This window comes from Mirounga angustirostris, unplaced genomic scaffold (assembly GCF_029215605.1).
Source record: "Mirounga angustirostris isolate CCGP_5_RB_7025 unplaced genomic scaffold, mMirAng1.0.hap1 SCAF_4, whole genome shotgun sequence".
Taxonomy (NCBI): domain Eukaryota; kingdom Metazoa; phylum Chordata; class Mammalia; order Carnivora; family Phocidae; genus Mirounga; species Mirounga angustirostris.
This window is the reverse complement of record NW_026991712.1, coordinates 55,962,436-55,985,142: the sequence shown is the minus strand read 5'-3', so window position 1 is coordinate 55,985,142 and position 22,707 is coordinate 55,962,436. Positions and strand designations below refer to the sequence as shown.

The 22,707-nt window shown below is 32.9% G+C and overlaps 1 long non-coding RNA gene across 1 annotated transcript in view; it reads left to right on the top strand.

Annotated features, from left to right (window-relative positions):
* The first annotated feature begins 250 nt into the window (after positions 1-250).
* Positions 251-22,707, top strand: part of LOC123858966 (uncharacterized) — an 81,562-nt gene continuing 59,105 nt past the window's right edge. Inside the window, exons 1-2 of the long non-coding RNA XR_006794322.3 lie at positions 251-440; positions 13,963-14,102. This is a non-coding gene — a long non-coding RNA (uncharacterized LOC123858966). The remainder of the gene's footprint in view (positions 441-13,962; positions 14,103-22,707) is intronic.

The following is a 22,707-nucleotide window of genomic DNA, read 5'->3' as shown; positions in this document are numbered from 1 at the left end:
TATAGGTACACACAGAATAATGTTTAATATCTGGACACCCCATGGCCCAATGAAGGTGACACATAAAATTAATCATCAAACTAGGTAAAATATATATTCAAAGTTATATAATATATATATTATATATATATTTTTTTACCTAGTGTGATATTATATATATATTTTTACCTAGTGTGATATTATATATATTTTTTTACCTAGTGTGATATATATATATATATATATATTTTAAAGATTTTATTTATTTTACAGAGAGAGAGCTCGAGGCCATGTGTGGAAGCAGAGGGGGGCAGAGAAGGAGAGAGAGAGAGGGAGCTGAATCTTAAGCAGACTCTACGCTAAGCTTGGAGCTCCATGTGCAGCTAGATCCCACGACCCTGAGATCATGACCTGAGCAGAAACCAAGAGCTGGATGTCCTGAACCACCCAGGACCCCCTAGGTAAAATATATTTTTATCACTGATTCCAAGTATACATTTCTGAGATGTGCATATATTCTCAAATAACAATATTCACTCATTCTCAATAAAAGCACATTTTCCTTTATATATGAAAGTTTAGTTTTTCTTTTCTTTTTTTTTAAAGATTTTATTTATTTGACAGAGAGAGAGACCACACACGCAAGTGGGAGAGGGAGAAACAGGCTTCCCACTGAGCAGGGAGCCCAATGCAGGGCTTGATCCCAAGACCATGCACTGAAGGAAGACACTTAACAACTGAGCCACCCAGGCACCCCTAAAGTTTAGTTTTTCATAAACCTAAATTAAGTTCTCTACATAGTCTAATGTGTTTTTCCCCCCACAATATAGCACTTATATATCATTTTCTAAATCTTTTTGTTTTATGGTAATTGCTTAAGTAACTTTTCTAGTAACTTGGTCAGAGGGTGGACATTATTTTATTATGTATAGAATCATTTTTATTGTGATATTAGCTCATGGTATTTGATAATAATTCACCTAATTTTAAATATCTTTCCCTTAAGTCTTGAGTTTCCCTTAAATCTTCTTGGTATACACCAAATATTCTGGAGTAAAGAAATCAAGTAACCCATATGGGTTTATTTTGAGTCCAGAAGAAAAATAATACCATGACAATTTTAAGAAATAATGCCAAAGATTTTCTGTGGTCATTCATACATAACAAAACAGGAAGGTGTAAATTAATCAGATTATTTGTTTGCATTATCCAACTCCTTAAGATTATTATACTGTTCCTTGGCAGAGCAGTACTTTTCTTTCTCCACTCTGCAATTGATGAAATTGTATGAAATTTATAAAATTATAAAAACAATTAGAGGGATGCCTGGATGGCTCGGTCAGTTAAGTGTCTGCCTTTGACTCAGGTCATGATTTCAGGATCCTGGGATTGAGCCCCGTATTGGGCTACTCGCTACACAGGGAGTCAGCTTTTTCCTTTGCCTGGCACTCCCCCTGCTTGTGCTTACTCTCTGTCTCTCTCTGACAAATAAATAAATAAAATCTTAAAAAAAAATTTAGAAAATATGTCATTCAATTGTACATTGATGGTATTTGTTAGCATATTCCAACCCATAGTTGATATAGTCTGACACTGATTTATTAAGATGTATGTAAAATTTTCCAAAACATTGAAAAGCAGCACATTAATAGATGCATTTCTATCTTTAAAATATCAATTTTAGTAACTGTCTAAATATTGAAAGTTTTACTCAATTAAAACTCCACTGAAGCTATCCTATCTTTCTATTTGAGCAAATTATCATTAATTTCTACTTCACCAATTCAGCATTTTTGTTTCTTTGACTAGGACTTTGATGAAGTTCACAACAGTTTTGTGAATCACAAAAATCACATCCTGATAGAAACATGAAGCTAATTAATGGAACAAACTTAAAATAATTTAGAAGCACTTTTCTATATATAATTTTGCTTAGAACGGTCACCAATAGGCTATCTTCCTTCATTTCCTTAAGCCGTTAGCACTGCTGAACACTCTCTATTTCTTTTTCTTTTCTTTTATTATGTTAATCACCATACATTACATCATTAGTTTTAGAGGTAGTGTTCCATGATTCATTGTTTGTGCATAACACCCAGTGCTCCATGCAGTACATGCCCTCTTTAATACCATCACCAGGCTAACCCATCCTCCTACCCCCCTCCCCTCTAGAACCCTCAGTTTGTTTCTCAGAGAACACTCTCTATTTCTTAAACACTCACCTGTGTGGAGTCCATGGCACCTCATTCCCTGTGGCAACATTAAAACTCCACCCTCACCTCTCAACAGGAATATACACAACCATGTGAGACTGTCTTACCGTGTCTCATCTCCACCATTTCACTTCTTTGATTATGATTTTTGCACTTTGATCACGTAGTAGTTGACTTCTAAATTGATCTCAAAAGCTTTGTTATGAACTGCCCCAGATGCTATCTGGCAGCCTGGGCCCTTTCTACACTGTGGCTTCTAAGGGGCCAAGATAATATATTTCTTTTTGTTGTATTCCTTCTTTGGAGTGCTCTGCTCCTCCATTGGCTCTACTTCTGGTTCCATAACCTTGACTGATGCACTTCTTATTTATTTTCCTTTTTCATCGTATCACCGTGGCTCACAGTTTCGGTTGCTTCTTTACAGCTGAATCCCTATCAGCTTTGGTCTCTGCTGAGTTTTCAAGCCACATTTAAAACCACCTGCCTGACTTTTTGTGGGGGGTATTCCATTCTCACCTTAAATGAACAGGTTTCACCTATTTCCCATTCCTCATTGCTAATGACAACAGGATTTTCTTTGTAATCTCTCTAAAATGTCCTCTTGTTCCACATTAAAGCTGTTAGTAGATTGCTACTTTTATTGTTTCTCTTAGTTCTCAGTTCTTAACAGTCCTTGCTTATTTCACCTCAGCCACTGACTGTTAATTCTAATTCACCAGCAAACATGCCAACTCGAGTCTCTCTTTTCTAATTGCTTCCGCTTTTTGCTTTGTGCACTTTTGATTACCCTCCGCCAACCACAACCCAAAGCCGACTATCTACCTTTTTCTGACGAATCATCAGAAGTCAATAGTACCCTAAATCTACCTCATAATGTCTACGTCATTGCCCTCCCTTCACCTCTCTGGAAACATTTTATCATTCACATCATCACAAGAAGAGGGTGAGTACAGTAGAATAAGATATTTTGAGAGAGCCCACATTCACATAACTTTTATTATAGTATTTTTTATAATTGTTCCACTTTATTTCTATTATCATTAGTAAAATCTTACGTGCCTAATTTATAAATTAAACTTGATCATAGGTACAGATGTATAAGAAAAGCATAGTACATATGTGGTTCGGTACTATCTGTGGTTTCAGGCATCCACGGGGGTCTTGAACTGTATTCCTGCAGATAAAGAGGGGCCACAGACATACTTTGTTTTGTTAAACTTTGGTTTATTGTGCTTTGCAGATACTGCGTTTTTTCTTTTTTTTTAATTGAAGGTTTGCAGCGACCCTGTGTCAAGCGCATCTTTCAGGACCATTTTTCCTATGGCACTTGCCTGCTTTGTGTCTCTGTGTTATCTTTTGGTAATTCTTACAATATTTCAAACTTTTTCATTATTATTATTTGTAATAGTGGTCCTTGGCCAGTGATTATGATTCACTGAAGGCTCAGATGATGGTTAACATTTTTTTTTCAATGACGAAAGTTTTAACCAAGGTATGCACACTTTTTAAAGACATAATGCTATGGCACACTTAATAGATTACAGTATAGTGTAAACATAACTTTTATATGCACTGGGAAACCAAACAACTCACCTGACTTACTTTATTGTGTTAATCACTTTAATGTTTGGAACCGAACCTGTAATATCTCTGAGGTATGCCTGTCCTTTAGCTAGATTATTCCTCCTAAAACATTGCTGTTTACTTATCACTGTATGGATCAAAACCATCACTGACTATCTCTGCCTAATGGATTGGAGACCACAGTCCTATTCATCATTTAAAATCTCATATATCCTGGCCCCACCCCATCTTTTCCTACATACCACACACTACTCCCTCTTTCCAAACACAATAATTTATTTGTAATGTCCCAATATGCCTTACATATTTTCTTAACTTTTACACCCAGGATTTGTTTCACCTAGAATGATAACCTTCATCATCACCATTGATCTGAATTTTAGTCATTCTTTAGTCATTCTTTAGTTCAACTAAAGTTCCACCTCTTTCTTTTTGAACGTCTAAAGACCTTTTACTCATTTGGCAAAATTATCAATGCAAAATATTAATATACATGGCTTAGATGCATATAGTCTTTCTTTTCAAATATAATGTAAGTTTCTTGAGGGAAATGTCTTAGGAGTTTTGTATGTCCATTGTCTATATAAATTTGCATATAATTTAGGTTGATGTAGTAGATGACCTTGCTGTTGTATTTTAGTTTCATATCAGTTTCATATCTTATTTTAGATCTAGATTTTATCCTAAAAACCATTATTTTTCAAAATTTTAATTTCTCTTTTCTGAAATACTACACAATGGTTCAGAATTGGGTGCTGGAGTTTCCAGGTAGGGAAGTGTCAACTGGTGAAATACCTGCCCTTCCTCAATTTCTTATTTTTAAAAGTCTGTATCAGGAGGTTTTATTATATGGTTTTACCAGTGCAAAACTCTGTATTAGAAACGTGAAACTCAAAGTCACATGGATATTCAATACTGCTTATTTTAATGTTATCTTTATTAAACAGAATTGGTATTTTTAGAATGTTTTACTTAATATACAACATTATATTAAATAACTTGAGGGGACTTTGTTAATTGAGAGCTCAAGGAAGTCAGCTGTATTGTGTATGTAACAAAAAATGATGGTGTAATTTTTATTGCATTTTTAGAAGTATTTAGAACAATTTTGTCACGTTAAATGCTTTATCAGATTCAGATACGTTATTTTTAAGAACATTGGCAGAACGTAAGAGATTTAGAGGTTTGTACACAGTATTGTGAGGGGAGTCAAAACCATAACTTTGAGAAATGACTGAAAATACTGAGGTGTTATTTAGCTCAAAAAGAGAAATACTCATAGAAATATGACACATATTTTGAAAGGTAATCTTATGGATGAAATGTCAGCTTATTTCCTGTGATTTCCAAAGGTAGAACCAGAAACAGTGAGGTATAGAGGCATATTTTATCCCAGTATCAAAAATCACATTCCATTAAAGGGTCTGAAAAATGAAATAATATAATAGTATATAGGTACTTCCATATTGTAGAAATATTTAAAAAGAAATGATTATTTCTTTATCTTTATTCATGTTCCCTTTGCATACAAATTGTACTTCTTTGATGGCAATTATCAGTTTCTACCTTGCTTAATAGTGTAACCAAATACTAAAAGTTGTGTGTATGTGGGTGTGTGGGTGTGTGTGCAGTGTTGTCTTGGAACTCATTCTTTCTTAGAATTAGCTGGGGTTCCAGAGATTAAGAACTATGTAATCCTTGCTAACTGGTCTTACATCCATACAAAATCTGGACAAACTAAGAATTTGGGAAAGCAGTCATGCTAATGTTAATCAGCCATTTCTAATTTATGGGATGGAGTTGAAGGATTGACAGATGTTACCTTCAGAGAGAATTGTTCTTCAGTAGGGAAGGGGAGTAGGATGTTTTAGTCCTACATGAAGCCAGTAGGTACAACTTCAAGGCTTATTTGCATCCCTGAAGTTGAGGGAACTGGTGGTGTCTGATTGTCCACAAGAGAGTTTTAAAGGCAGGAGACTGTAGGTAAAGCATCTGATTGACAGCAAAGACAGAGAAAGAACACGGTTGTGTAAGCAAACTGCACCTTCACAGTTGTGGAGAGTTTATGTAAGTTTTTCCTGTGGGTCAGGTAGACCCATGGGAGAGACATTCTGGGTAAACCTTGAAAAGGATTTCATCCATGAAGGCCATGGTGGGGGATGGGCAGGAAAGGGGTGAAGTCACCAGGTGGAGGAACAGACTACCGGAAGCCCTGGGGACTGAGATTCCAAGTTTAAATTGCTGGAGGGAGGACAGTCATTGTCTACATCATGGATATTGCAATTGGAGATACCTGATGGGGTGAGTTCTGAGAAACCCATTAAACATTCCAGAAGAAAGAGTCAGAGTCGAGCACACAAAGCCCAGAGTACATCAGTCCTATATAATGACAGTTCCGACCAGCCTAAGAAGCCTAGGGAGAGGGGGTGATTTCCCCTTGTCCTTCTCTCCCTACATCTCATCTTGGAGGAATTGGATACTGTGACTTGTGAGTGGGGTCAGTAAAGCATATGGCTAAGTAAAGACCTCTCCCTTTGCAAACTTTCTGACCTGTGGTAGCACTAAGTTAGGTGAGGGAAAAAAGTTAATTGTTGACAGTTCAGAATTTTGATTATTATACTGGATTGGACATATTAATTACCAACATGAGACAATATGAAAAAATGATGAGAGGACTATTAATTGTATAAGACCAAAAGGTATAAGACTTGCTTTAGGTGTCATCAGTGGCAAGAAAAGAATTAGCCCACAGAATGGTGTATTTATAATAAATAAGCCTCATCTATGAATTTGTGAGGCATGTCTCCATGAAGAATGTCATGTAAGCTATGCAACCCTCTGGGATAAAAAATGACAATATCTCATAATTTAAGTGCTCCTTGCTGTATATTTGAGATCTCTTCCATTATTCCAGGCCAGAGGTGTATGTTTGTTGCAGGAAAGGACATGAGGAGACATCTTCACTCTGCAGGCCTGTCTCTGCTTTGTGTCTTGTGGTTGTTGAATCTCCTTGGAATTACTACTAAAACTTGAGACAATGTAAAATCTCTGATTCATGGGCATTTCATTTCACAATTGGCTTTTATGGGTTATTTCAAAGCTCATTTAATAATTAGACTAAAATGACTTTTATTTATCTGAACATGAATGAATAGACCAGAATTTCATCCAACTGTAAGCCAGGAAAGTCAATAGGCCAGGAAAGCTGATACGAATACACAGGTGGGAAAGAATAAAGTTGCTTTCCATGTGTGCCCTTCTAAGTCCGGAATGTTCCCTAAGCCATTCACAATATGTATTTATGTGCCTTTTATCCGCTTGTAGACTGTAAGCTCTGTGATGGTAGCAGCCACATCTTCATTTTGTATGTTCTCAGTTTCTGTCACATTAAATTGAGTATGGAAAAGTTTCAGGTATTGCATGGGGATTAGAGTAAGTTCTTTCCAACCTTTATAATGGGCAATTCTATTAAATATTTAACATATTCAGTCTTTAAATATTCACATTTGGAGCCTATAGTTAAAAATTGCAATTTAACAAATACCATTCTTTCAAATGTGCTTTTTTTTAATAATGAAAGGTTTCCAAGGCCCAGAATTGACTCATTTCAAGCAATACTCTTTTTTAACACACTATCAATGTAATTAACACACTAACACACGCTATTTAATACCATAGTATTTTGGCAACTCCACGAAGTTAATTATTTATAACCAAATTTGAATGGTGCAGATAATTTATAGGGAAACATCATTATATTAGGAATTACTTAAATTCAGATGGGAATATAATTTATTAGCTTTGCAACCTATGAAAAGTGTTCATTTTGACTAATCTCAATCTATAAAATGTGAGAAATAGTGGTTGCCTTGCTTACTTTCCAGATAGTTGTGTGCAATAAATCCATTCAGTACGTATTTATCAAGTGTCTAATATGACTCAGAATGGCAACTCTTTGTCATCTCTGAATATCTACTCCTATTCCTTTCCTTATTCCTTTCCTACTTTCTACTCCTTTGTTGATTTTTAAAATCAACTTTATTTAGGAATAATTTACATACCAAAAATACACCCAATTTAAGTGTATATTTCGATGTATTTTTAACGAATGTATAGATAGCATATCTACACCAGTGAAGCAAACATCGTAGTCAAGATACTGAACATTTCTATCTCCCTAAAATGCTCCCTTGTAACACTTTGCAGTTAATTTCCAGCCCCTGTTTCTACCTCAGGCGACGATTGATTTTTGTCACTGGAGATGAATTTTTCTGCCCTAGAACTTTCATATAAATAGAACCATAAAGTATGTACTCTTTTGTCTCTAGCTTTTTTGCTCAGCATAGTATTTTTGAGATTCACCTATGTTGTTCTTTTTATCAGTAGTCTTTTAATTGCTGAGTAGTATTCCACTGTATGAATATACCACAGTTTTTTATTCATTTGCCTGTTTACGAACTTCTGGGTTGCATTAGTTTTTGGCAATTATGAATAAGAGTACTAAAAACATTCATGTACAAATATTTTGTTGATATTTAGAGTCATTTATTTTGTGTAATGCCTAGGAGTGGAAGTTCTAGGTTTTATGGTAAACATACATACAACCTTATAAGAACCTGCCAAATAGTTCTCCAAATGATATGTACATTTGTGATTCCCAACAGCAATATATGAGAGTTCCAGTGCTCCACATTCCTATCAATACTTTGCATTGTTGGTATTTTAATTTTCACCATTCTAGTGGGAATGTATTTACACTTCATTCTGATTTTAAGTCATTTTCTTCACAGTTAAGATACTGAGTATCTTTTCATGTGCTTATTGGCCATTTATATGTCATCTTTGATGAAGTGTCTGTTAAGATCATTTATCCATTTTTTTTTTCTTTTAAACTGGGCGTTTGCTTTCTTATTTTTGAGTTGTAGAAATGACATATATTTGGGCTATGTCTTTGTACCTTGACTGTCCTTGTCTACTCTAAGGTTGCAAATAATTTTCCTTATATTTTCTTCTAGAAATTTTATAGATTAAGCCTTTATATTTAGGTATATATTTTTTGTGAATTTTTAGGTATGGATGAGATGCATAGTCCACTATCAATTATTCCATCATAGCTGGAAACAGATGCCCTGTAGGCCTCTTGTCCACTATATTTTGAGTGATATGTGGAATTCAGTGTCACCATAAATTTTATCAATTTTCTGGGAGAATCTGGGTAGGTGAATACAGGTGTGTGTGTGTGTGTGTGTGTTAGTTCTATATTTGTAGCTATATGTATAGTTTTTAAAATATACATAGTTATATTTTTGTTTTCAAAGAACATTTATTTGTATAAAATGTATCAAATTGCCTTCACAATCTTTGCAGAGAGATAAGTTATTTCAGGTAGAGACCATATTGTACTGATGAGGAAACCATGAAGATTTATAACTTGTTCATAGGTTTGTGGAAGGGGAAGGAAGTTAAAATTGAAGGTCTTACCCTAATTTCAGTGCTTTTTGTACTTTAGGAGATTGATGCCCATTGATGAAGAGGGGAATACTTTTTGATTTTAAAAGATAACACAGCAGAGTATTTAGAAATGGGGATCAGCAAATGGAGTAACATAATAGGAGATGGTTATCATAGTAATAGAGTCAACAAGTAGAAGCATAGAAGGACTCTTTTTTTTTAAAGATTTTATTTATTTATTTGACAGAGATAGCGAGAGCGGGAACACAAGCAGGGGGAGTGGGAGAGCGAGAAGCAGGCTTCCTGTCGAGCAGGGAGCCCAATGTGGGACTTGATCCCAGGACCCTGGGATCATGACCTGAGCCGAAGGCAGACGCTTAACGACTGAGCCACCCAGGCGCCCGAGAAGGACTAACTCTTATTAGTAACCCAAATATAGAGTATACATAGACAGTGGCAACATGTGACTTCTTGGACAAGTCATGTTAATTTTTTGGTAAGAAAATGATAGTATCCTTGGGTTATTTTTTACTTGTGTGTAGATACCAGTTGGAATAAGTGTTAGGGAAGATGTCTGCCTCTTGGTTTTTGTTGTTGTTGTTGTTTTAAATAGTTGTTAAAGTAATGTCAGTTAATTTTTGTGGACTATCTATCCAAAATCCTTTTGATTTTTTTGGGGGGGGTAGTTTAAGGAAATCTTGTAAGAATAATTGTTGGAATAATAATTCCAGAGTACATATATTTTAAAGATAGTTTTTAGAACACAAAAAAAACACTGTGTAGTAATTGGGAATATTTCCAAAAGCAATATAAAAATACATTACTTTCCCCTATATTTACAAGCACTCATATAGGAAAATATATTAAACCAAATCTTTGGGGATTTAAGTAATATTATGTGTCGTATACTCCATGTTGGAATAAGTGTTTACAGATTTTCCTGTAGTGGACTTTGATTTTTCTTCTTGCACATACTGAAGCTTTGCTTGATTGTGAATGTGTATGTTAAGTTGAGAATTTGATTCATGCTTAACAGGGAGGTTTTATTTTTGATGGCCTTCCTTTTACCTCTTAGTGCACTAAATAATCCTCTACTTCTAGACTACGTCACTTTACAAAGCCTGCTAACCTCAGGGTTGACAAGAGTTTTTATTTCTTCTTTACCAACCACATATACCTTACATGTTGGCATTTTAATGAGGTAACATACTGCTATATTTTCAAGTGAGGGAAGGCAATTTCCTTTTTGGTGGGCGGTTTTCTTTTAAAGATCTGATTTAGTTTTTTAACTTGATTCAGTTTTGAAAAGAAATATGACTCAACTCTTTTCATTTTATACATGAGGAATGATGACTGGAAAATTCAGTAGCAAATGCAATTATTTCTAGCTTTCAACAAGGAAGATCTTTACTTTTTGGACTATTTTATTTGAACGATAGTTGTAGTTCAGGTTTTTTTTAAATTTTTTTCTAAATTAAGAAGACATATTCCTTTTGATATCAGTTTTACCTCAAAGTTTGAACTATTTAAGAATTATTAGATATAAGTAGAGTCATATGCTCAGTTTTCAGTACTTTAAAATATTACTGCTCTCTCAAAGACTGTGAGCAGGAAAGTTTTCGGTACCACATTTTCACAGAGCAATTAGCCATTGATGACAATTTTAAAACTTGTATGCTCTGTAATATAGCAATTATAGAAAACCATCTAATGGAACACTTAATTATACAAAATTACTTGTAAAGGAAATTCATTGTACTATTATCTGGAATATCTAAAAAATGTAAACCACCTGCCTAGAAGATTCATGAGGGCAGGGATTCTGCTTGATGTGCCTTCTCTGTCAGTTCCTAAGCAGGGCCTAACATACAGTAGGAGCTCACTAAATATTTTTTAATATGTTAAATATATTCCTAAGCATTTTATTCTTTTTGATGCTGAGAATTTCACATTCTCTCAATTTCATGTTCAGGTTATTCATTGCTTATGTATAGAAATATAATTGATTTTTGTATGTTGATCTTATATACTGATTTTTACTATTCACTTAAAAGCTTTTCTCAGATAAAGATACAACTGTCATGAGAAAATTTTTAATTCTTAAAAAATAATTCAATAATTATTTATTAAAATAATACATTCCCTCTTAACAGAGTTACCGATGCAAAGAAGTATAAGGGAAAACATAAAAAAATCAGCACTCCTATTTAACCGTGAGTCTAAATGTGTGTCTGTGGGCATATGTGTATTGATATGTATTTAATCACAGAAAGAGATTTTATTTTACTAGATGGACATTCTCCTCTTTTTGTGTAAATAAAAATAATTTTACACCAATTTTAATGACCACCTGATAGTCTATATACTATAATTTATTTAATATAGTATAATTTATTTAATTGTTAGCTAAAATTAAGTTCTTTAAAATTTATAGCCATTATAAATGAGATTCATATGAGCATTCTCCAGTGCATAACTTTGAGATAACCTTGCATAGTGTCTCTAGGAGGGAATTCCCAGGAATGTGATTGCTGGGCTCAAGATATACTTACCCACCATCCAAGATCCTATAGAATGTTTATAATAATTTACTCTCCCATCAATTTCACATGAAAATTTAAATTTCCCCAAACCCTAGCTAATACTGTTTTTTTCTTCATTTTTAAATGTAGAAATGTAGAAAATGTATCAAATGTATCAAATGTATCTTAATCATTTACAATCTCTCCTGAGTTATCAAAGATGCCCACCTACTCCATTCTCCATAATTCAAAGAAGAAAGAAAAGGAAAAACCAGATAGGTGATGATTTCCATAAAACTAAAGGTGTTATCTTTAAACTACAGAATTCAGAATTTTAAGGAACATTAAGGCTTTTTTCTTCCACTTCAGCTGTTAATGAGGAACTGTTTCTACAGGAGCTCTGACAGATAGCTATCATCTCTTTAAGTGATTACCTCAATTGAAAGAAAACATGATTACCCTCAGGCAAATAATTAGATATTTTAAATTATTAAAATATTTTTTCTTGTCTTGAGTGAAAACCTATCCTTTTGAAGTTTCTACCAGACAGATTGGATTTGTTTCTGAGGCAATGCAGGAACCTTTTTTTTTTTTTTTTTTTAACCCACAGCTTTCACATTAGAGGCCCTTATATATGAAAAGACATTTGTCATGTTACCTATTTCTCAAAGTTTTCTGGCATAATTTTAAACTTAAGAGATTCAGTTTTTGTGGACTGCAGTTTGGTAAATTATCCCAAACTCTATTTTATTCCTTTGGCTATGTGTTGCTGGTAGGTTTCAGAATTTGGATAGTTTCTATATATAACCTGGATACATTTAAATAAAATAAGGCAGGGTTTTAAAGAAGCAAAACATTAAAAGATTAACTATTAAAACTTTTGGGGGTGATCTGACTATCTGCAATTTAGGTCCAAAGTTTTCCCCATCTGGTTAGGACTATGAGTAGCAAGAGCACAAAGTGAAGGTGGTTTCTGGTACAAATACTTTGAACTTGTATGTGGCCTTGCAAATTATGTGATAAAATCTTAAATTTGTTATCTGTTTATATTTTTAAATGGCTATGCAAAAAAAAACCGATTAAAGCAGTATTTCTTCAAATTTCTATTTTTTTTTTGAAAGTATTTCTTATAACTTAGGGATATGAATGAGCTCACTTAAAGTGTTCATTGGTTTAAATTTTTGTAATTTTATTGCCTTTGGTATATGGTTTGTTAATAATTAATAATACCAAGTTTATATTCTAGGGTGATAAGATGGATAAAGGGTAACTATATGCCTCCATTTCTGTAGAGGTATTTTAAAGATTTTCAGTTTTGGGTCTTCAAAAAATATCTGAACTGTCAATACAAAATACATAAATATTTATAAATGCTTATATTCTTCTTTTTAGTTGTAATACTAGATTTAACCAGGATTGGATGAATAGTAATTTGAACTATAATAGCCTGTGGCTTTTTGACCTATGCTGTATTGTAATTATTGCTTTTTGGCCAACACTTCTCTACATCTCGTGGCCTCATTGAAACCTTTTTTCAGGTCTCATTAAAGTTAAAAAATAGCCAATAAATATAGCACAAGGTAAATGTGAATGTTGTCATCCAAACTGGAGGCACTACCACCCTTTACTCATTGTTCATTTACCTTTAAGTGTCTGCAATGGGCAGGTGATACTCTTTCTTTTTCATATGTGAATGATGAATATATTTCATACTATTTCACATTTTGACACGGCTTCTCATTACAGTTTTTCTTTTCATATTATGCAGTTGATGGGAAGTCAATTTTTCTCTATATGATAGATTCCATCATTTGCTCAGTAATGTATCTCCTGGCAGTGAATATATTACAATAGCACATCCCAGTGGTTTGAACAGAAAGAACTCAAGTTCTAATCTAGACCCAGACCCTGTGTTTATCTATTTCTCAAATGGACAACCTACTCATGAAAAATGAATATTCCTAAATAATTCTTATTTCTTTTATTCCCTATCCCAAACCCTAATGAAACTGGAGAAAAATTGTCTTTCTTACTAGTATTTAAATGTGTACTATTTGTGAGAAATTTTCAATTTAATAACAGGCATATAATATTAACATTTCATTATTCATTAATCTTACCAGACTGTGGTTTGAATGGCAAACACCTGAATAATTTTTAAATATCATGAAGTATTTTGGTACAATTCCTTATAATTGGCCCTTTTGTTCTAGGGCATGAAAAAGGAAAGGAAAACAATAGGCTTGTCATGAAAGCGAAGAGGATGAGAATGAGAATTTGAAAATGTAGAGTTTACAGTAGATTGGACCAAAAACAATTACTTGCTCAGATAGTCTGAGCATGGAGGATTCAGGTAAGACATGCTATTTCCGAGTCACATGAACTTTTCAAATATTCATATGGTGCATGGCTACCTACTATTTTAAGGTGTCTTTGTCTATTTTAATCAATCAACTTCCTAAATCTTAATCTAATGTAGATTAAGATTTTTTATCTGCTAGAAAGTTTTATGTCAGCTTACTGAAAACAAATTAATTAGCTATCAATTGAGCATTTTATATCTGTTATTTTGAGATAAAAATCTTTGGTTTTCTTCTCATTAAAAATTTCTTGTTGATTTTAAATTATTTTCTTAAATAAACATAATTATTCTAGCTTTCTTTCTTCCCTTCCTTCCTCCTTCCCCTACCGCCATGTACGGGACTTCTATTAGAAGTATTCTTTTCCAAGGTCCATTCTTGAAAAAGAGACCAAAAGAACAAAGGAAATGACACATAAAGCAGCAGCAACAGCTTCGTCTTCAACAACACTAGAAATAGCTTCATATCTGACTCTGCTTAAACTTTTTTCTGAGATGACATGGTAACTTTCTCCCAGGTTTCTGTCACTTCCACTTTGCCACCCGGTTCCCGCCTTGGGATGAGAAATATTTCTCAAAGAGTACCTCCCATCTCACCTGTCATATCTACTTTCTTTATCTTTGGGCTGATGAAATTGTTAGCAAGGCACAGAAAGTTTTCAGTTGTTTTATGGTCACTGATAGAAATTCCAGCTGATGACTAAGAAGTTGAAATCTTTCCATATTACTCTGTTTCCATATTACTCTATTTAAATCCACATTACTGTATTTTGTCATCTTGTCTCTATAAATTTTGTGACGTTATCAGGAATGCACCAGTCCATTGCCTCTAGTTGGCCGCAGGAAATGATGCTATAGTGGTATCTTTCTTTTTCTTCTCTCTTCTTCTATTTCTCCAATCTGTTTCTACCACAAGATTATGAATAAACATTCAAAATAATACCATCCTCAAAATATTATGGTACTCTCCTCCCCCACGTCACTTGGCTTATTTTGTTTTATCTTGCTTAGTTTTATTTTTTCAGGCCATATCATTCCATTAATAACTTGCAATTTTAAATCTTATATCTCTACATATTAAGAAAATCTATGAAAAATGTCCATTACTTTTTCTTTACTAAGACAATATAATACTAGATAATTTAAACTCTCAGTATATTTAATTATGATTATTTTTGAATTCCTTATCTTTTTCTTTTGTATGAATCATTGAATACTTTCTAATGCATTTATTCTTTTCTACTTTTATTAGTTGTCCATCAAGGCCTCTCTCTTTCTCCATAATTATTTGGAGGCTATTTTCGTCATATCAGCTGAGTTCTAAAGAAATGTGCTTTTGATATGACTCCATCCTGAGCAGGGCCCCATTGTTTTTGTGTCATTGTTCTTATACGTATGTGGCAATTATAATTCTATGATTCCAGAATCTTGACAAAACCATTTGACTTTTTCATTCCATTTCATGTAGATTTTGAAGCTACTGACTGCTTTCCATTGTATCACTTTTTACAGTCATGAAACAGATTTCTTCTAGTTTGCCACTAAATTTGCTTTGAATTCTTCTCCCCAAATTTAGTTTAACCTTAAGGTATATTGTGTTACTTAAAAGCATTTTTCATTTCCTCTGTAATCCTAATAAATACAGACTAATAGCCCCTGAGTAAGTAATTTATAGCACTGCACCTTGCTTTCTTTATGTATGAAGTAAGGATTTGAATAAAATGGTTCCTACCACTAAAAGTACTTTTGGACAACATACAAAGGAGCCTTATCTGAGATTTGACATGATATATGCACATTTCCATCATGTATTTACCAATTGTTTTTTAATAATAGCTTCATTGAGATATAATTTACATACCACAAAATTTACCTTTGTAAACCATACAATTCAATCATTTTTAGTATATTCACCAAGTTGATTGACCCCATCACTAATTTTAGAACATTGCATTACTCCAAAAATAACCTCCATTCCCATTATCAATTATTCTCTGTTTTCCCTCACACCTTCTCAGAACCATGAATATTCTATTTCTATTGATTTGCTTATTCTGGACATTTCATATACATTAATCTTGCAATATGTGGTCTTTTGTAATTGTCTTAATTCCTTTAGGTCATGTTTTCAAAGTTCATGCATTGTGTAGCATCTATCCATATTTCATTCCTTTCAATGGTTGAATAATACTCTATTGTATGAGCATACAACATTTTGCTTGTCCATTCATTTATGATTAGATATTAAGGTTGTTTTCACTTTTTTGGCTATTATGAATAATGCTGATCTGAACATTTGTGTACAAATTTTTGTGTGGATATATATTTTTATTTCTCTTGGGTGTATACGTAGGGATAGAATTATTGAGTCATATGATAACTCTACATTTAACATTTTGAGAAACTGACAAACTGTCTTCAAAATGGCTGCAACATTTTATAATTCAACTAACAATGAATGAGGGTCCCAATTGCTCCTCATCCTCACTACTGCTTGTTATTTTCTGCCTTTTTAATTTTAGGCATCCTGGAAGTGATATCTTGTTGTGGTTTAGATTTGTATTTCCCTAATGACTAACGATGTTGAAAATTTTTCATACATATTGGACATTTGTATATCTCCTTTGGAGAAATGTCCGTTCAGATCCTGTGCCCAATTTTTAAATTGGTTCTTTTTTATTTGTAAGTTGTTAAGAGTTCCTTATACATTCTAGATAGAAGTTGCTTGTCAGATACAATGATTGTAAATATTTTCTCCCATTCTAAAGGTTGCCCTTTCATTTTCTTATGGTGTCCTTTAAAGCACAAAGTTTTAAAAATATTGATGGACTTCAGATTATTCATATTTTCTTTTGTCTGTTGTGCTTTTAGTATTATTTCTAAGAACCCATTGTCTAAGCTGAGTTTACAAAGATTTACACCTATGATTTCTTCTAAGAATTTTATAGGTTTAGCTCTTATATTTACTTCTGTGATCCATTTTGAGTTAATTTTTGTATATGGTATGAAATAAAGGTCCAACTTTGTTCTTTTTTTTTTTTTTACATGTAGATTTCTAGTGTCCCAGGGCCATTTGTGGAAAAGACTCTTTTATACCCACTGAATTATCTTGACACTCTTGTTCAAAATCAATTGACCATAGATGCATAGGTTTATTTCTGGACTCAACTGATCTATAAATCCATTCTTAGGCCAATCAAAATTGCCTTGATTACAGTAGCTTTGGAATAAGTTTTAAAATTAGGTACAATTCTTCCAAATTTGTTTTTATTTTTCAAGATTGTTTTGGCTAGTCCAGGTCCAGTAATTGTTTTCAGAGGTGGTAAATATGCTTAAGGACCATTAGTTCTTAAGAAGCATTCAGTTGCTATATTCTAAGTTGTGGCTTATGTTTTTTAAATTTGCATTTTCTGCAGTTATTATCACCTTATTTCTAAGAGTTCTAGAAACTCATAACCTTTCCACATATGTGGGCAAAATGATTGTTAACCTGGTATCTCATAAGGCACAATATTGCCTTTATTTTGTTGAAGAACTCCATGCTTGATGTGCATTTTGAGAATTGCCTGAGAGAGCCACCAAGCATAGGTAGTTATTTTAGATCATTCGTAATTATGACATAGGCTTTTCCATGTGGTAGAAATAAAGGGTAAGAAGTTAAACCAACTGTTTGGACTCTACTTAGTGATGGTTTATTAATGGTCAAGCCACAGACTTCTTGGTAGAACACTGTAAAAAATAACATCTCTCTCTCCTTGGCATGGAAAATTAATTTGTTATGAATTTTAATTATTGTTTCAATTTTTAAGTTATAATGTATTATATTTAAAATTTTACATAAAATTGATGTTCAGATTTACACTAGACACATTAGACATACACTAGATACACTGTATTACCTAGCTAATCTCTCTGCAGGTCCCAAATTTGAGAAACACTATCCTGGAGATTAAAGAGAACATTTAACAAATACTAAAAAAATTTCAAACTGGCCATGAGAAATCCTGTGCCTCAGAAATCATGTGGTATTTTACAAGTACTTAAAAACCATTTTCTGCAATTCATGGAGATAGAATGACCAAGGCAATGATAAATATCCCAGGATAGCTCATATGTGGATTTATTTCGCCTTTGTATCTGGTGGTGTGATTGCTGGTAGAGGACTTTTACTATCTTTAACAACACACAGAATTGATTTTCTAAATGAAATGCATCACAGAAAAAGTGTCTAGTGAATAATTTTAATAACAATTTATGGAGCTATCGTGGGACAAGCAGTCCTCTAACACTTATTTGCCCTTGAGATTTAGAAGAAATCATATCTCCAGTGCTCATAATAAGGAGCTAATTTAACTGAGTTCAAGTTAGCTGTGAACAAATGGATTAACAAGCACCTTATTAAAATTTTAATTTACATTTCATTTATCACATTTAATAGAATCAACTTTGTTGTTTCGGGGTGGGAAAAAGCATTAATTTCCAAGCACAACTTTAGGTACCATTAATTTCAAATGTTTTTATTGTTGGTTTTCATAGTTCCCATAATTACATACCTTACGTTAGCATGGAAATATAAGAAGCATAGCATAAAATTTTGCTCCTAAAGAGCATTTAATTATTCAACAAATTAAAAGCATTTATGTTTGTATAGCTTATGAATTTTCTTGCCACTGTAAGAATGTTTAATTAAGGTAATTTAAGATCTTTGGTTCTTTCATGATATCATTTAGGTAGTTAGATATTTCTGTATATAGAGAAATAGTCTGGATTCTCACTGATATGTTTTGATTTAAGTCTTTATTACTTAGGCTACTTATTTTTTCCTTTGTCTCTTAAGTATTTCTGCTCACTGCATATGACAGTATTCTAATCATATTTGTTAACAAATATTTAGGCATTTATTGGAAGAAAATTGCTATGTAATGAAAATTGTACATGATAATATTTTGTATAATACCAATGAACAAGGGACTGATGAAAAAAATGTTAACTTTAAGAGGAAAAAAGAAACTAAAGTCATTGTGCATATTAAAACCCTTTTACTCGAAGTCCTGCCCCTAAAGCAAATCAGTTGAATGCCTGAATAAGATTGAAAGGATATTCCTACATTTTACATTTTGCTCTGTCTTTCAAATTGACTTATAATTATAATGCTTGAATTCTACTGGTTCTTATGAAATAATTGATGGCTATGATCCATTTTTATAAGGCCAATCTAAGGACTTGATATACTTGAAGGCACACTTTAATCACCTTATAGATTTCTGAATAAGGAAAAAATAAGCATATATTGAAGGGCCTGTATTCTGTTTTCAGAATTAGTGTCCTGTCAAGGTATTTTTCAGATTATATCATCAAAATAGTAAAAAGTAACATTTCCTTAAAGTGAGACAAGTGATCTAATTTTAATGACAACTACTGTTAATGTCAGGCACCCCGATATAGTTTATAATGCTTAGTAATTACAGCAATCTTTCTTCTCTTTTACTAATTATTTCAAGAAAAAGAAGTAAAAGCTTCAGGAATGGGCACAAAAGGCAGCTATATTGGATCTTTTTTGTAAAGCAAATAGCTTTCAAATCATTCCATTAGCTGTCATCTGAGTACAAAAAGAATTAATCAAAAATGACACCAATCTTAAGGGCCTGCCAAAATCTCATGAGAAAAACAATCCCATCATAAAAAGAGAGAAATTAAGGGTACTGTCCCTGATTCCAGAAAAGGATTTCACTTTTTTCCCCTATGCACCAACATGTGTATTATAGAGGATTATATGTAAAATGTATGTTTTAAATTCTTCTAGTGCAATTATTGTAAGCAATTAATTTGTCTAATCAATACATTCCTCTATATCTTGTTTTTATCTGAGTTATCCTTTTTTTCCCAATCAGTATATTTATTAACTTATTTTCTTGATTTTGATTATTTTAGCATAATATTTGAAATTCTTAGAATCTTGAGTAAAAATTGTGTAGAATCACAACAGATAAAGCATATATTACTTGAAAACTAAAAGTAAGGTAAAAGTAGGGAAGCACATATGAGAAAAGGTCTTTTGTTGAGCCTAAAAAGGAATATCCAATAATTTCTAATACCTTTATCATACTGTTGTTTTTGAGTACCTACTGAAATAATGACTTCATGTTTTCTTAGAGTGTTTCTAGCCTACATGGTCTTGTTTGTTAAAACTTGATAATTGGTAATCCTGGAATGTGCATAGGGGTAAATATTACTTCTTTTTTTATTTTTTATTTTTTTATTATGTTATGTTAGTCACCATACAGTACATCATTAATTTTTGATGTAGTGTTCCATGATTCATTGTTTGCATAAATATTACTTCTATAAAAGAGTTAATCAAAGCTTAGAGTAATGACATTGCCCGGATAAGTGCTCAAGACCATTTTAGAACCTGGGTCTACTTCTTCAGTCCTCTTTTATTACTTTACAGTTTGTAACCTACTGTGATCTGTGTAAGCACCATGGACTTCAAAGTTCAGTAGGAAATGCATAGGAGAAACACATTAAAGTTAACTTTCTTCTTTCTAATTCTCTGTTTGAGATACATCAGTGAACAAAACAAAGGTCCCTGTTTTTGTGAAATTTATATTATAGTAGAGGAAGACAGAAAATGAATAATAAACATAATAAATGAATAAATGGAAGAGTGAATAACGAATAAGTGAGTAAATAAATAAATAAATAGAGTTTGTTAGATGATACGAAGTTCTACAAAACAAAGAAAATTAAGACATGGGGGATTAGGAGTGCTGGGGTGGAAGAGTAGGAAGAGATTACCCTTATTGGAGTTTCTTTCTACTTTTTTTAGAAAAGTGTGTCAATCTCTAATGCCTCATTTTAATATACATAATAAATATAACAACTTAAAGATAAATTACATAAATATAAATTATATGTGTATGCACATATGGGTGTGTATACACACAGATTGATCTTTATTATTCAGAGATTCTATATTTGTGAATTCACCAACTTGCTAAAATTTATTTGTAATTTCAAGTCAATATTCATGTCACTTTTTTGGTCACTTACAGACATGCACATACGCAGAGAAGCAAAAAAAGGTTGCAAAGCAACATTGCCTTCTTATTTCAGTTCTCATACTGCACACAGTGTCCTTTCCAAGGTATCTTTAGTGCCACATTTTTCACAACTTTGTTGTTTTTTGTTGATGATTTTTCTGCTTAAAATACCCCCAAACATACTGATGAAGTTTTATTTGTTATCCCTAAACACAAGACGCTGTGATATGCTTTGTGGAGAAAATAAGTGTGTTAGATTAGCTTCATTCAGGGATGAGTTCTAGTGCTGTTGGCTGTGAGTTCAATGTTCATAAAACAACAATATATATGAAATAAAGTGTATTTCTTTTATTTTTTTAAAGAATTTATGTATTTATTTGAAAGAGAGACAGAGAGCTTGAAAGAGAGCATTATTAGGGGACGGGAAGAGCAGAGAGAGAGAGGGAGAAGCAGACTCCTCCCTGAGCAGGGAGCCTGCCCTGATGAGGGGCTCTATCCCAGGACCATGGGATCCTGACCTGAGCCAAAGGCAGATGCTTAACTGACTGAGCCACTTAGATGCCCCAAATAAAGTGTATTTAAACATCACATATTAAACAAGGTTATGTATTGATAGGTTGATGAAAATGTTGTGACCAGAGGTTGGCAGAAACCTAGTCCTGTGTTTTCCCTAGGGACAGTAACTTAGTATTTGCTAACTCAGACTTTGCAGTGACTTTATAGAACATAACTATTGCAAATAACAAGAAGTAACTGTATAAGTTTATAAGGCACTTAATATATATTAAAATTACATCTTTAATTGCAAATACTTCTAGTAATTTTTACGAACAAGACTGGTTATTTCCCATAGTTATTATATTTGCTAGCTATATACTTTAAGTTTAGTATTATTCTATATGATATAAAAGCTTAAAAATTATTTTCTTTGGGAATTATTGGGTGATTCTGGTTGAGATTTCTCAGTCTGATGTTGTTTGATGAGAAACTATTTTGAAGCTCCTTGAATATGTTTTTATTATCTAGGATCTTGCCACTTGATATGTGATTTATTTTAATATGTTTTTTATGTCTCTTATGCTCATTTTTGTATTTTCCTTCCAGTTTTCTCTCCATGCTTCAGTGTAGGTATTTTCTATTAACCTAAATTCCAGTTTAGTAATCTTCTCTTATGCTCTACCTAGCCTATTGTTAACTTATTGCCTGAGTTCATAATTTCAGTTTTAATATTTTACTTTTGTAGAATTTCCACTTGATTTTTTTATAGATACTAGTTCTTTATTTTAATGGATTTTGTAATGAGGTTTTGAATATGCAAAATTAAACTCAGAATTGACTATGGGGTAGAAAGTTAAATTGCTCTGCCTAATATAGTGAGATGGCCTAGAAACAGACTGGTAGAGAGATAAGGAGAGCAACCCGAAGGCCAGAAGGTGCTCTGAGGAATATGGTGAAGGACCTGTACAGAAAAGGGACCAGTGAAAAACGCTGTGATATAATCATACACCCTTCCCCTCACTGTCTCTCTCTCTCTCTCTTTCACACACACACACACA